Consider the following 15,646-nt stretch of genomic DNA (forward strand, 5'->3'; position numbering starts at 1 on the left):
ATTCCATCCAAAAGCAACAGAATACACATTTTTCTCAAGTGCTCATGGACATTCTCCAGGATAGATCATATCTTGGGTCACAAATCAAGCCTTGGTAAATTTAAGAAAATTGAAATTGTATCAAGTATTTTTTCCGACAACAACGCTATGAGACTAGATATCAATTACAGGAAAAGATCTGTAAAAAATACAAACACATGGAAGCTAAACAATACACTACTTAATAATGAAGTGATCACTGAAGAAATCAAAGAGGAAATAAAAAAAATACCTAGAAACAAATGACAATGGAGACACGATGACCCAAAATCTATAGGATGCAGCAAAAGCAGTTCTAAGAGGGAAGTTTATAGCAATACAATCCTACCTCAAGAAACAGGAAACATCTCGAATAAACAACCTAACCTTGCACCTAAAGCGATTAGAGAAAAAAGAACAAAAAAACCCCAAAGTTAGCAGACGGAAAGAAATCATAAAAATCAGATCAGAAATAAATGAAAAAGAAATGAAGGAAATGATAGCAAAGATCAATAAAACTAAAAGCTGGTTCTTTGAGAAGATAAACAAAAGTGATAAATCGTTAGCCAGACGCATCAAGAAAAAAAGGGAGAAGACTCAAATCAATAGAATTAGAAATGAAAAAGGAGACATAACAACTGACACTGCAGAAATACAAAGGATCATGAGAGATTACTACAAGCAACTCTATGCCAATAAAATGGACAACCTGGAAGAAACGGACATATTCTTAGAAATGCACAACCTGCCAAGACTGAATCAGGAAGAAACAGAAAATATGAACAGACCAATCACAAGCACTGAATTTGAAATTGTGATTAAAAATCTTCCAACAAACAAAAGCCCAGGACTTCACAGGCGAATTCTATCAAACATTTAGAGAAGAGTTAACACCTATCCTTCTCAAACTCTTCCAAAATATAGCAGAGGGAGGAACACTCCAAAACTCATTCTACAAGGCCACCATCACCCTGATACCAAAACCAGACAAGGATGTCACAAAGAAAGAAAACTCCAGGCCAATATCACTGATGAACATAGATGCAAAAATCCTCAAAATATACTAGCAAACAGAATCCAACAGCACATTAAACGGATCATACACCATGATTAAGTGGGGTTTATTCCAGGAATGCAAGGATTCTTCAATATACGCAAATCAATCAACGTGATACACCATATTAACAAATTGAAGGAGAAAAACCATATGATCATTTCAGTAGATGCAGAGAAAGCTTTTGACAAAATTCAACACCCATTTATGATAAAAACCCTGCAGAAAGTAGGCATAGAGGGAACTTTTCTCAACATAATAAAGGCCATATATGACAAACCCACAACCTACATTGTCCTCAATGGTGAAAAACTGAAAGCATTTCCACTAAGATCAGGAACAAGACAAGGTTGCCCACTGTCACCACTCTTATTGAACATAGTTTTGGAAGTTTTAGCCACAGCAATCAGAGAAGAAAAGGAAATAAAAGGTATCCAAATCAGAAAAGAAGAAGTAAAGCTGTCACTGTTTGCAGATGACATGATACTATACACAGAGAATCCTAAAGATGCCACCAGAAAACTACTAGAGCTAATCAATGAATTTGGTAAAGTAGCAGGATACAAAATTAATGCACAGAAATCTCCGGCATTCCTATACACTAATGATGAAAAATCTGAAAGTGAAATCAAGAAAACACTTCCATTTACCACTGCAACAAAAAGAATAAAATATCTAGGAATAAACCTACCTAAGGAGACAAACGACCTGTATGCAGAAAATTATGAGACACGGATGAAAGAAATTAAAGATGATACAAATAGATGGAGAGATATACCATATTCTTGGATTGGAAGAATCAACATTGTGAAAATGACTCTACTACCCAAAGTAATCTACAGATTCAATGCAATCCCTATCAAACTACCACTGGCATTTTTCACAGAACTAGAACAAAAACTTCCACAATTTGTATGGAAACACAAAAGACCCCAAATAGCCAAAGCAATCTTGAGAACGAAAAACGAAGCTGGAGGAATCAGGCTCCCTGACTTCAGACTATATTACAAAGCTACAGTAATCAAGACAGTATGGTATTGGCACAAAAACAGAAAGATAGATCAATGGAACAGGATAGAAAGCCCAGAGATAAACCCACGCACATATGGTCACCTTATCTTTGATAAAGGAGGCAGGAATGTAGAGTGGAGAAAGGACAGCCTCTTCAAGAAGTGGTGCTGGGGGCTTCCCTGGTGGCGCAATGGTTGAGTGTCCGCCTGATGATGCGGGGACGCAGGTTCGTGCCCCGGTCCGGGAGGATCCCACGTGCCGTGGAGCACTGGGCCCGTGAGCCATGGCTGCTGAGCCTGTGCGTCCGGAGCCTGTGCTCTGCAACGGGACAGGCCACAGCAGTGAGAGGCCCGCGTACCACAAAAAAAAAAAAAAAAAAGTGGTGCTGGGAAAACTGGACAGATACATGTAAAAGTATGAGATTAGATCACTCCCTAACACCATACACAAAAGTAAGCTCAAAATGGATTAAAGACCTTAATGTAAGGCCAGAAACTATCAAGCTCTTAGAGGAAAACATAGGCAGAACACTCTATGACATAAATCACAGCAAGATCCTTTTTGACCCCCCTCCTAGAGAAATGGAAATAAAAACAAAAATAAACAAATGGGACCTAATGAAACTTCAAAGCTTTTGCACAGCAAAGGAAACTATAAACAAGACCGAAAGACAGCCCTCAGAATGGGAGAAAATATTTGCAAATGAAGCAACTGACAAAGGATTAATCTCCAAAATTTATGAGCAGCTCATGCAGCTCAATAACAAAAAACCAAACAACCCAATCCAAAAATGGGCAGAAGACCTAAATAGACATTTCTCCAAAGAAGATATACAGACTGCCAACAAACACATGAAAGAATGCTCAACATCATTAATCATTAGAGAAACGCAAATCAAAACTACAATGAGATATCATCTCACACCAGTCAGAATGGCCATCATCAAAAAATCTAGAAACAATAAATGCTGGAGAGGGTGTGGAGAAAAGGGAACACTCTTGCACTGCTGGTGGGAATGTAAATTGATACAGCCACTGTGGAGAACAGTATGGAGGTTCCTTTAAAAACTACAAATAGAACTACCATATGACCCAGCAATCCCACTACTGGGAATATACCCTGAGAAAACCATAATTCAAAAAGAGTCATGTACCAAAATGTTCATTGCAGCTCTATTTACAATAGCCCGGAGATGGAAACAACCTAAGTGTCCATCATCGGATGAATGGATAAAGAAGATGTGGCACATATATATACAATGGAATATTAGCCATAAAAAGAAACGAAATTGAGCTATTTGTAATGAGCTAGATAGACCTAGAGTCTGTCATACAGAGTGAAGTAAGTCAGAAAGAGAAAGACAAATACCGCATGCTAACACATATATATGGAATTTAAGGAAAAAAATGTCATGAAGGACCTAGGGGTAAGACAGGAATAAAGACACAAACCTACTAGAGAACGAACTTGAGGATATGGGGAGGGGGAAGGGTAAGCTGTGACAAAGCAAGAGAGAGGCATGGACATATATACACTACCAAACGTAAGGTAGATAGCTAGTGGGAAGCAGCCGCATAGCACAGGGAGATCAGCTCGGTGCTTTGTGACCGCCTGGAGGGGTGGGATAGGGAGGGTGGGAGGGAGGGAGACGCAAGAGGGAAGAGCTATGGGAACATATGTATATGTATAACTGATTCACTTTGTTATAAAGCAGAAACTAGCACCCCATTGTAAAGCAATTATACTCCAATAAAGATGTAAAAAATAAATAAATAAACCCTAAAAATTTTACTCAAATCCCATGCTGTTCTATCAAAGTGCAGTGTGTGTGTGTGTGTCTGTGTCTGTGTGCGCGCGCGCGTGTGCGCGTGCAGATGTGTGCTGTGCACAGGTGAAGTGAAGGCCTAGGACAGGGAAAAGATGAGTCTTCTTAAAGCACTGTGAGTTTAATTCTTTAAATTCCAAATTAACTGCAAAGAGATGAAAAACCAGCTTTGGCTACGTGGGGCTGAATAGGGAAGAGTGGGCATAACATAGGAAGTAAAAGCATTTGTGATTTGCTTTCATTTTCAAATCTTCATTTTACAGAACACCATAAACCAATGGCCATATTTGAAGACAGATTCTATATTTAAGTAAGTACTCACTCTCATTGAATCAGTTCCCAGTGTGATATTTTCAGACCTGAACTGTCTGATCTGACTGCTTAATACTGTGAAGACCGACTCCACTCTTTTAATTACAGACTAAAACTCCACTATGGACCCCAAACCACCCTCTTGACCCCACAGATTGATCAAGTTGAATAAGAGTCATATTTCTTCCTCCTGACCTTTCAGGTAATTAACAATACGAAGGTCACACAGTTTATGTGTTGGAGAAGCCAAATAAATGCTATTTGAAGTGCAAACACCATAACTCAGATAGTGTCCCTTCATTTCTAGACTCTAACTCAGAAAGTGTGTTTCCAGTTCACATTTACACCCAAGTGTACCATCCAGGAATCAGTGTGAGCCCAGGTCCATGTGCCCGATGCACGGCGAGGACAAACAAACAGGAACGTCAGAGTTTGGAGCAGAGAAAGGTTTATTGCAAGGCCGAACAAAGAGACGAGGTGGCTCACGCCCCAAAAAGCCCCGAGCTCCCGAAGGGTTTCGGCCAAGCACATTTAAAAGCCAGGTGAGGGAGGAGGGGTCGCAGGGTACGAGATCAGCTTGTGCACAGTTCTCTGATTGGCTGATGGTGAGGTCGCAGGGCGGTGTCACAGCCTTTAACATTATCAGTCCTTAGGCTCCGGGAGGCCTGGGGCTGCGTGCTCAAGGTCGTCAAGTAGTTAACCTCTTCCATTTGCTGGGGGTTTTGACATCTGTAAAGCAACTCAGGAAATGTGCATCAGATACTGTTATCCGGGTACTTGAGAGAGGAGCTACAGCAGAAGGGGTCTGTTCCTGGAAGCCCCCATAGGGTCCTGCTTGGTTAGAAGAGTGAGTAATTTGTAGTGTTTGGGAGGAAAAAAAGACACAATATATTAAGAATATAACTCTGCAGGTTCTGCCTAGACATTTTTCTCAAAACATGATTTATTATAGAGAATATAACATCTCGAGTAAAATAGAAGTAGGTGATACGGATAACAAATAGAGCAGGAAAAGTCTGTTCTCGAGACAAGCCTTCATTCTTTCAGGTCACGTGTGCTATCTTGACTCAAACCATCCAGGTCAAAGTTGGCATGGTCCCGTCCTGGTTGTCAAAGCCAACTGGAAGTCAAAAGTATATAAAAGTCCAGCTAGTGAGGAACCCCTGAGCAGGTCCTACTTGCCAGGCACCGGAATAAAGACTGAGAATGTCAAGTAGGAGCCAGTCAGCATCTCTCCTCTTGACTCAGTGCTCGGAGTAGAGACAGACCCCAAGGTGGGAACTGATAAGAGGCTTCAACGGTGTGAACAGAGGGCTATGAACACACAACAGAGAGAGATCAAGTTTACCAGGTGGTCCAGGAAGCCTTCATTTGAGGTGGACCTTGAAAGGAGTTTGCAGGGCCTGAAAGAGGAGCTCAAACCATGTTCAAAGCCAAGGCTGTGAACACGGGGCGCGTCCGGGAAGAGCAAATGCTGGTCAGTGTAGTGGCAGCCCTCCTGGTCTTTTGCAGAACCTCTAGGAGCGCCGAAGCTGGGCCAGGATGCTTGGGCCAGATTATTCTAGAGCTGCTCCCACTGGAGTCTGATGGGCTTAGCGTTTGGGTACAATCCCATGCTGGACGGCAGCTGAGCTGTTCTCAGAGAGGGAACAATGAAAATGCTTTGTAGTCGAACAGTCTTTTTTAACTTTTAAAAACTGCTTTTAAATCCATGTTCTCTGTCTAGCAAGTATCTAGGGTGGCTGAGCTGAGGTCTTGATTTGTGTTCATTAAAACAAATGAAGGAGAGAAAAGGCAAATTGTCTGTATCACTCAGGTAAAAGAATCTTTATGCTATTTCCTGCAAAGTGTAGGCAAGAGATTATTTGGTGGTTTAAATTGCTCTATTACCACCTCCAAGAAATGCATCTCTGTCTTCCACGTACCCCTGCTCAGTAGATCTGTCCTACTTCCAACCACCCCTGACTGGGATCCCTGGCCTCCACCTACTCACAAGTTCTCATACATGTACATGCTCCCTAGTGAATGGACACGACTTTTAAAAAAACTTTGCGCATTTCAGAATGTATGAGAAATAAGTATTTTATCCAAGTCTCTGTGAAGTGTGTGTTTTAAATGCCTTAAGAACTCCTATAACAAATACAACAACTGCAAAGCTTTGACACTTGAAAGCAACCAGACCGGACTTCCCTGGTGGCGCAGTGATTAAGAATCCGCCTGCCAATGCAGGGGACGTGGGCTCGAGCCCTGGTCTGGAGGATTCCACATGCCGCGGAGCAACTAAGCCCATGCACCACAACTACTGAGCCTGCGCTCTAGAGGCCACGAGCCACAACTATTGAGCCTGTGTGCCGCAACTACTGAAGCCCGGGCGCCTAGAGCCCGTGCTCCGCAACAAGAGAAGCCACCGCAATGAGAAGCCTGCGCACCGCAACCAAGAGTAGCCCCCACTTGCCGCAACTAGAGAAAGCCCGTGCGCAGCAACGAAGACCCAACGCAGCCATAAATAAATAAATAAATAAATAAACAAATAAAAGCAACCAGACCTCCCCTGGCTGAATTAACAAAAACCAAGACTTTACCCTTCCTCTGAGACAGTGAAGTCTGATTATTTAGCACACCTTAAAAACAGTTTTTCCTCACTACTGTAGCATGTTTCCCATGAAAGAGACAGTATCTTTCTTCATCTTATGGACCTGCTCGTGATTTCTATGAATCTCCCAATTAAACAAAACAGACCCATTAAAAAGCCATCCCCCTGCTACCTTCTAAGACAGGGAAAGCATCTTTCCAACAGTGTTGCCATTTCTTACTTTACAGATGTCCCCATAACATTCACGTGGCAGCTAATTCCAACAGTTTACACACATACATCCATAGTTCATATTGTAACATAAAATATTTTAAGGCACAAGGTATTTTGTACATGCTTCCACATACATGTAAGACATCTAACAGAGGGCCGTGAGTCTGTCTCCATTTTCTCATCCACTTACCCATCCTTGAGTGTTTCTGCCTCCAGTCTGGCCTCGCTGGCATCTTTTCCCTGGTGAGTAGATCTCCATTTTTTTATTGTAACGCAAGAGAATAAACAAGGGTTGGTCTTTGGCAAGAATGATGCCAAGATGCTAAAACGACAACTTAAACTGAAAATCAAATTTGTTTTACTGTAATGACACCACTTACTTTCCAAAAGCAACAGAACAGAAGGCATTTCCATCAGCCTCTTGGCAACCAGGTCGGAGACACTATTCCATCACTCGTTAGCAGAAAAGAAGAAAAGCGATTTAAGGATTAAAAAAAAGCATAGGGCTTCCTTGGTGGCACAGTGGTTGAGAGTCCACCTGCCGATGCAGGGGACAAGGGTTCGTGGCCCGGTCCGGGAAGATCCCACATGCCGTGGAGTGGCTGGGCCCGTGAGCCATGGCCGCTGAGCCTGTGCGTCCGGAGCCTGTGCTCTGCAACGGGAGAGGCCACAACAGTGAGAGGCCCGCGTACCGCAAAAAAAAAAAAAAAAAAGAAAAAAAAACCCTATGTCTTCTTCAGGAACCCTACTGAATCTTTGAAGTAACTCATAAGGATCTTAACTGGCTGCGAATTTCTGAATTATTTCTCTGCTACACTGTGTTCCATGACGTTCTTCTTGCTGCTCTAATGGAAGCTATTTTCCCCAATGGGTTTTAATGTCTCTAGTCTAGTTCAAAGCCAGTAAAATTGATCTTTTAGAAAGACATTCCTAATATGGCAGTAAATAAGATATTAAAGCAATGTTAAGCTCACTTTTTTATGTTACAGTGTTTATAAGAAAATGGTTTGAAGTCTGTTTGCAGTATAAACTGTAATTTTAAATGGCCCCCAAATTAGTAAAAATGCTGGTCTGCCCTCAGCTCCTTGCTTTTCCCCATTTACTAACATTCTGGAATAAGCTTTGTATAGTTTATTTTTAAAAAAAAAAGCCAGGGATGTGCAAATATCACCCTAGAATTACAAAAAAATGGTTTCAAAAGGTTAAACAATTCACCACCAGTATCAGTAAACACAACTGCTAGATGAGAGAAGAATATCTGAACGAAAGAAGAGGTATTGAATTATGTGGTTTCAAGAGGCTCTTAACAATAAAAGATTTGAAATTATTATTTATGATAAACCTTAGTTAGCCAGAATCCAGTCTTTCAATAATTCCAGACCCATGCCAACTCTACCATACTTAGAGAATTTTTTTCAATAGCAAAATTTGAAATAAAAACTGGTTTTCACCTAATCCGAAGATAGGCATATATTTCAACTAACCAGAAATACTATGCTGGTTAATTGCCCTTCCTACTAACAGCAACTCTGAGCTCCTTTAAGATGAGTAACTGTAGTAACAAAAGTGGGTTTGATGATGACTTAGGCACTTACTAAGGCCTCAGTAAGGATTTGTTGAATGAGTAAAAGTTAGAAGAAAAACATCCTGAAAATAGAAAGGTATGCTCAGTTCAATTAGTATTTGAAAATTTTAGAACGTGCAAAATCAAGAATAGACAAGAGGGGCTTCCCTGGTGGCGCACTGGTTGAGAGTCTGCCTGCAGATGCAGGGGACGTGGGTTTGTGCCCCGGTCCAGGAGGATCCCACATGCCGCGGAGCGGCTGGGCCCGTGAGCCATGGCCGCTGAGCCTGCGCGTCCGGAGTCTGTGCTCCGCAATGGGAGAGGCCACAACAGAGAGGCCCCCACCGAAAAAAAAAAGAAATAAAGAATAGACAAGAGAAAGGAGGAGGAGCAGAGGAAGGCACAGCACCCAGGAAGGACTGGTAAAGCAGACAGCAGCAAAATGCAGTTATAAGAGGGCTTTCACATAATAAAGGATACGCTCCATCAGGCAGACAAGAGAGTCAGGAAACAAAACATGACAGAAAAACTGGTCGAAATTCTGGAAGAAATCCGCAGATTTAAGCATAATCACTAGTGGTAAGGAGAATTTAACTGCTTCGCCACCAGTTCATTAATCAGGCTTTCGCTGAAGTTGCTTCTCCCGATGTCTAGCAGTTAGAGGAATGAGGTCACATGGCTGGTGCTGAGAGAGAAAGCTATCCAGAAAACATTGCAATATTGAGAGAGAAAAAATTCGTACAGCATAATACAATGCAGTTTATTTTTAAATGCACTGGAATAATTTAAATAAGTTCACAGGAATGTTTGGAATGATATGCATTAATCGGTTAACTTCTGAGGCAAAACATGGTACTGCCAAGGGCAAGAGAAGGGTATGATGAAGAGAGGTCTCACTCCTCACAAACTGTATTTTCTGTGCTGGTCACTATATTTACAAGCAGATTGCTTTACTCTATTACTTGTGTAAAATGTAATGAAGATATTTTTAAATATCACACACACACACACAAAGAATTAACAAACTCTAACTCAAAATTTTCAGGTAGTAGCAGGATATAAAAAAGAGTAAAATAAAAAAGTTAATATTTCCAGTACTGTTACTTTAAAACATGAATCAGATAAATAAATAAAAATATGTGTGTTTCCATTTTTTAAGATAAAAGTAATTATAGACATTTTGGAAATTAGGAGAAAACTGTTTATTGTGTTAGCATGATAGAATTATCAGTTACCCATCTAAAGCTTTTTTTTTCCCCTCCAATACTTTCCCAATAATATTTTATATACTTTTACTAAAACTGTAACAAAAATGTAGCATGCTTTTTCACTTTACACAAGAATCCTTATAAGTATCGTGTTTAAGAATCAGATTATATCCCACTCCTGACACCAAAAAAAAAAAAGAATCAGATTATATTCCATCATAAGAATGAACCATATTTGCTTAATTATTCCTCGACTTCTGAGAATTTTGAAAATTTCTTACTTTACTCTTAGGGAACTGGAAACTTTTCTGTGTATAACATTTCGCACACTTTGGATTACTCCCTCAGGGCAAATTCCCAGCCATAGAATTAGTATAATAAATGGGCATGAATATTTTAATGACTCAATATAAATCGCAAAGAGTGGTATCACTTTCCAATATACCTCACACAGTGCTCTCCAAGGGATCCAGGAAGTGGTTACCAATATGCAAATACTTGATGTGTTGTCGCTACATTGAAGTGTATCTTTTAAACTTTTGTTACATTTTTCTCCTTAGTCATTCTTTACATACAAGAATGCCTTTGATTTTTATATATTAATCTATCACTTTATTCACGTTTCATTTTTTTTAATTTTCAAGTGATTGCTTTGATGTTTTAGTCATAAAAAATTAAATATGCTTTTAACTACAAAGTGGTCAGTTTTCTTCCTCGCCAATATTTATATACTTATTTCTGTTCCATGTCTTATTATAGAAAACAGAACATCCAAGCTAATGTTTAAAAAACAGTGATGATACCAACCCTTCTTAATTTGATGCTAATTTTAGTGGTCTCTACAGACGCAGCATTGCATTTAATCTTGGCTTTGTGTAAGAAGCCGTACTACTGTTCTGACTGTCTCTGTTATCTGTCTCAGGATGGGTGTTGAGTTTTAGAAGTTAATGTCTCCATGTTTATGGACACAAACCCATGTTTCATTTATATTGAATCATCATTACGTTACTGAACAAACCTGGGTCTGCTGACCCGATGCACAGCAAAGCCAATCTACTGATGCCAGATTGTGGGGAAGGAAAGTACAGCATCTATTGCAAGGCACTAAACAAGGATCACTGCAGCTAATGCTCAAAAGACCCAAAACTCCTCAATGGCTTTTAGGGAAGGGGTTTTAAAGCCAAGGAGAGGGACAGGGTCTCAGGGTGCATGATCAACTCATGGACATTATTCTGATTGGTTGGTAGTGAGGTCAATTATCAGTCTTCATTTGACTTGACATATCAGTAATGTTCAATACATTTAGCCACTCTCTCCTTGAAACACATCTTCACCTGGCACCCAGGACATGACTATTTCTTATTTCTTAACCTGTCTCTGCTTCCTTTGCTGGATTCCTTCTCATCTTCCAGATCCTGAGAAGTTTAGCGCTTCAAAATTCCAACCTCCCCTCTGGTCTGCCCAATCCACCTATATGCTGACTACTCCCAATTTCCTATCTTTAGCCCTGAACCCTCCTCTTAGCCAAATTAACGAAGGCACTTCAAATGTAACATTATAAAATCAAATTATTTATTTTCCCTCCAAAATTTGTTTGTACCATGTTTTTGTCATATTAGTATATGAATCCCCAGTCTTACAATTACTCAAAGCTAAAAACATAGGAGTCACCCTTACCACGCCTTTAGAAATATATCCGAATCTGATTACTAACCACCACCTACACTGCTACTATTCTGGTCCAAGCCATAGTTTTATGTTACCTTCACCATTACAGCAGCCTGTTGAATTTTAATTCCCACTCTTGTACGGTCTACTATGTAGCAGCAAAAATGTTCCTTTTAAAACGTAAATCATATCACATCGCTCCACTGCCTGAAATTATTGCTCAAGTAAAAACCAAAATCTTTAAAACAACCTGTGAGACTCTATAGTCTGTATCAACCTCACCCACCACATCCTCTCTGATCTCATTTCCTTCCAAGACTTTCTTTGTCTTTTCATCCCAGGCCCACCGGCCTCTTCTCTTTCCCAAAACAAGCATGCTTACGATATACATATGGTTCATTTCATCTGGACCTCTACCAAAATCTCACGTTATCCTGGAGGACAACTCTGTATCTTAAAAATTACACCCTATTTTTGTCACTCTCTACTTCTCTTAGATTTCTTCAGTTTTTTTCAAAATAGCATAAACCACTACCTAATAACTTATTCATATGTTTACTTGCTAATTATGTGGGGAAACAACACACATACAGACACTCAGACACATAAACCTCAACAGAGCAGGGACTTTGTTATTTTATTTACTGACTTATCCCAAATAATTAGATAAGATCCTGGCCCCAGGTAGACCCACCATAAATATTTGTTGAATGAATGAATGAAGCCAATTTCTTCATGCAGCATTGACTGAATTTCTGTTAGGTATCAAACACTGCCCTAAGCATGATAATACCTTTAAATTTTTTCTAACAATTCTAGCCATCTAAAAATTAAATACACTTATCTGTATTTTAGTTATGAAGTTATGAGAGATTAAGGACTTCCTTAAGGTTACATAGTTAGTAACAGAATTGGATTTCAGTCTTTTAATTTCAAGCTTTTATCTCTATTACCCCCGTTATCAATAATGTTGGGTGCCTTGGATAACCACAGAATAGAATACATGGAGACAGGATTAACAGCCAGACACCACTGAGAACCATTCTAAGTAGCTCTCAGCATCTAGTTTTATAATCTTTTGTCAAATTACAAGGGCCAGTATTCAGACTAGAATATTGAACTTCTGCAGGAAATGTGCTCTTCTGATGTGTAGAGCTAGGAAGCAGCATCCTTTCCATCAGAGGAATGGGCTGACAGTCAGTCTAAGCACCTGGGATTTCCACACACTTTTGTCACATTTATTGGACTAATAGATTTGAAGAATGGTTTAAAGCAAAATTAGTGGTGCAAAAAAAAATCTCTGCCTACAGTCACATGATTTGTCCCAATTATGCATTTTCTAATTAGGAAATAAAGGTGTCTATAATTTGCTCCAGATGAAATTTGTTCGTTCCTGTTCAATCCTACTTCAGCAGCTGGACTTCCAGGGCCACCAAAGAGAGTATATTGTTCTAAGGAAAGATATTTTCTTACACCGCACACAAGTCTCAAACAATCCAATCCTAAAGAATAGTTTTGCTAAAACTCATCCTCTTGTGACCTTAGCTTAGAGGTTGTTCAAGAGAAGCCCCAGTGAGTGCAGAACAGTAGGAAATGGTCAATTTTCCCTCACTTCAGGGCCGAGTCTGGAAAATCAAGTCTGTATTTGGACTTGATGTTGGAACACTCTGAACACGTAACTTTAATATAAACCTATGGCAAAGATTATGCATTTCATGTTCTTAAAAGAGATTATAAACCACATGTTTCGTTTTTATTAGAAGCATTCCTTGTTTCTGGAAGAGTTTGGAGGTACGTAAGGCCACAGTGGTTTTAAGAAGAGTTTAGGAAAAAGACAAAATCCACTAAAAGTAGGGAGAGAAGACCATGAGACAGCACTACACAAATTGCAGAAGCACCAAAACAGCATTTCTCCTTCTATTTCAGTGTGTAACTGTGAAGTGTCTGGGAAAACGCAATCCTGTAAACGAAATGTATGACATTTGCTTAACCAGGAGTGGCTTAAACTGAGCAAGATTAAAGTTTAAAGAAGATTTTGTTTCATCTCATTATAATGAAGTGAAGAAAATAAAAGGACTAGGGATAAACTTTAATCTCTGATTATCAAGGGTATAGTTTTGTTCATATTATTTTGATGTACAGTAAAAGTAAAATTTAGCTAAATTTGTATTGCTCATCAACTGATTATTGTTAGTTTGGATTTCCCAGATTTTATTTCATGAGCTCATTTTTCTTTCCATGGACCCTAGAATAGCTAACTAACCTTGCATGAATGATAGTAGGGTAAATTATATAACAAGTAAAGATGAAACACAGGTGAGACTAAACTAGCCCATGACTAGACATCGATCAGAATACTTTTGAAGAAAAAAAGCAAAAACAAATGTCATGGAAAGACTAAGAAGGGACTGAAATCTACTAGGAACATCAGAATCACAAATGTGTGTGATTTTCTTGTTAAAGTGGAATAGAACAATATTTGCTAGTGAATGAAATAGGTAAAATTTTCATCTCATGTTGATTTCCTATCACAATCTGCATGGAACTTTTCTCCCACCAAGATAAAACCCTTTACCAAAAAAATATAGAATAATCTCATTTAGTTTCATGTCTCCTATCCCTGCTTCCCTCTATCCTTTCATTCACAGAAACTCATGCACTATTGTGTGGAGAAATTTGGTAAAAAAATACTTAAAATAAAATTAGAGGTAAAATTTTAAAAAGGGTCTGCAACATATATACTGCTAATACCCTTAATAGATAAAAAAAAAAAACTTCTACAAAACAATAAAAGGACAAAAAAAAAAACCCCAAAATGGACAAAAAACAAGAACAGATAACTCAAAAATAAAAAAATACTAAGTCCCTTTAAATATGTGATAAAGTCAAGTTCAAAAATGAGATGACATTTTTGCCTATTACATTGGCAAAGATAATTCCCGTTCTCAAGAGAGAAATTTGGTGCTATAACTCTTAAAATTTGTATAGCATTCCATTTCCAGAAACTTATGCTAAGGGAATATTCATGCATATATTCAAAGATTAAGCTGTCAGAATGTTCTTTGCATTATTTGAAATGACAAAAGATTAATAGTGAGTTAAACATCCAACTATAGAATACTTGGCAAAAATTATAAAGCATCAGTATAACAGGATCTTATAAAGTCACTAAAAAGGCCAGAGAAGATTATTTAATGATTAAAAAAAATCAATTCCATTTTATCAAGCAGAAAACTAGATTGCTAAATACTATAGTGAATAATCCCTGATTAAATAAAATACATAAGTATTTTCTAAAGTTTCTACAATGAATATTGATTCCCTACTAGTAAGAAAAATAGGCTTACAATTAGGCAAAGTTTAGATGTAATACTATGTGAACAGAGCAGAAATTCAGTGTCTTCTCACTTTCCCTCCCAATATAAACACCGAAAACTTCACTTGCACTTGTTGTTATAAAATTGTTATTTCTGTATTTCACCTCTGTATTATTCTCTCTTCTCACTAATGATCTCTGTACATATATATATTATAATACAAACTTGAAGTAAGCCTTTAGGGAAGGAGGGCCAGTTATTTTAACTTATCACTTAGAATAGCTTCTCACAAAAATAAGTACTAAATTAATTTTTTGCTTCTATGACGTAAATCACTAAACAAGGACAGGGAATGCTAAGCCCCTTAAAATTAATGTCCTCAAATTAACTTTTTCTCAAACAAGCTGCCTTCTGACCATAAAAACACCATCTGCCCTTCATCAGAAACCCTCAGAAATTTAATCATCTTCACTGCAGACTTCCCACTCTCCCCCATGTAATTGGTTACCTCATCCACCCATGTCACTCTCAGTGTCCCTTCCCGCCCATCCCCACTGCCACTGCCTTATTCTAAGCCCTCATCCCCTCAATTCAGGATCTTCCGGATTGTCTAATAGCTGCCCTTCCTAACTCTGGGATATGTCCATGTAAATCCAACCTCCTTGCTACTGTCAGCCTGTTCTTTCATAAATATCCCTTTAACCAAGTCACTTCTTTGCTTTATAACCTTAAAGAGTGTTTCCTCCAAATAAAAGCTAGCATCATACTAAACCACTGTTTGTTTCATGAGCTCTTTTTTTGTTTGTTTCACCACTGCCCACTTTAACTTCTAAATTCCCCAATATATGCCCAATATATGCCTT

Source organism: Leucopleurus acutus (genome assembly GCF_964270905.1).
Source record: "Leucopleurus acutus genome assembly, chromosome: 17".
Taxonomy (NCBI): Eukaryota; Metazoa; Chordata; class Mammalia; order Artiodactyla; family Delphinidae; genus Leucopleurus; species Leucopleurus acutus.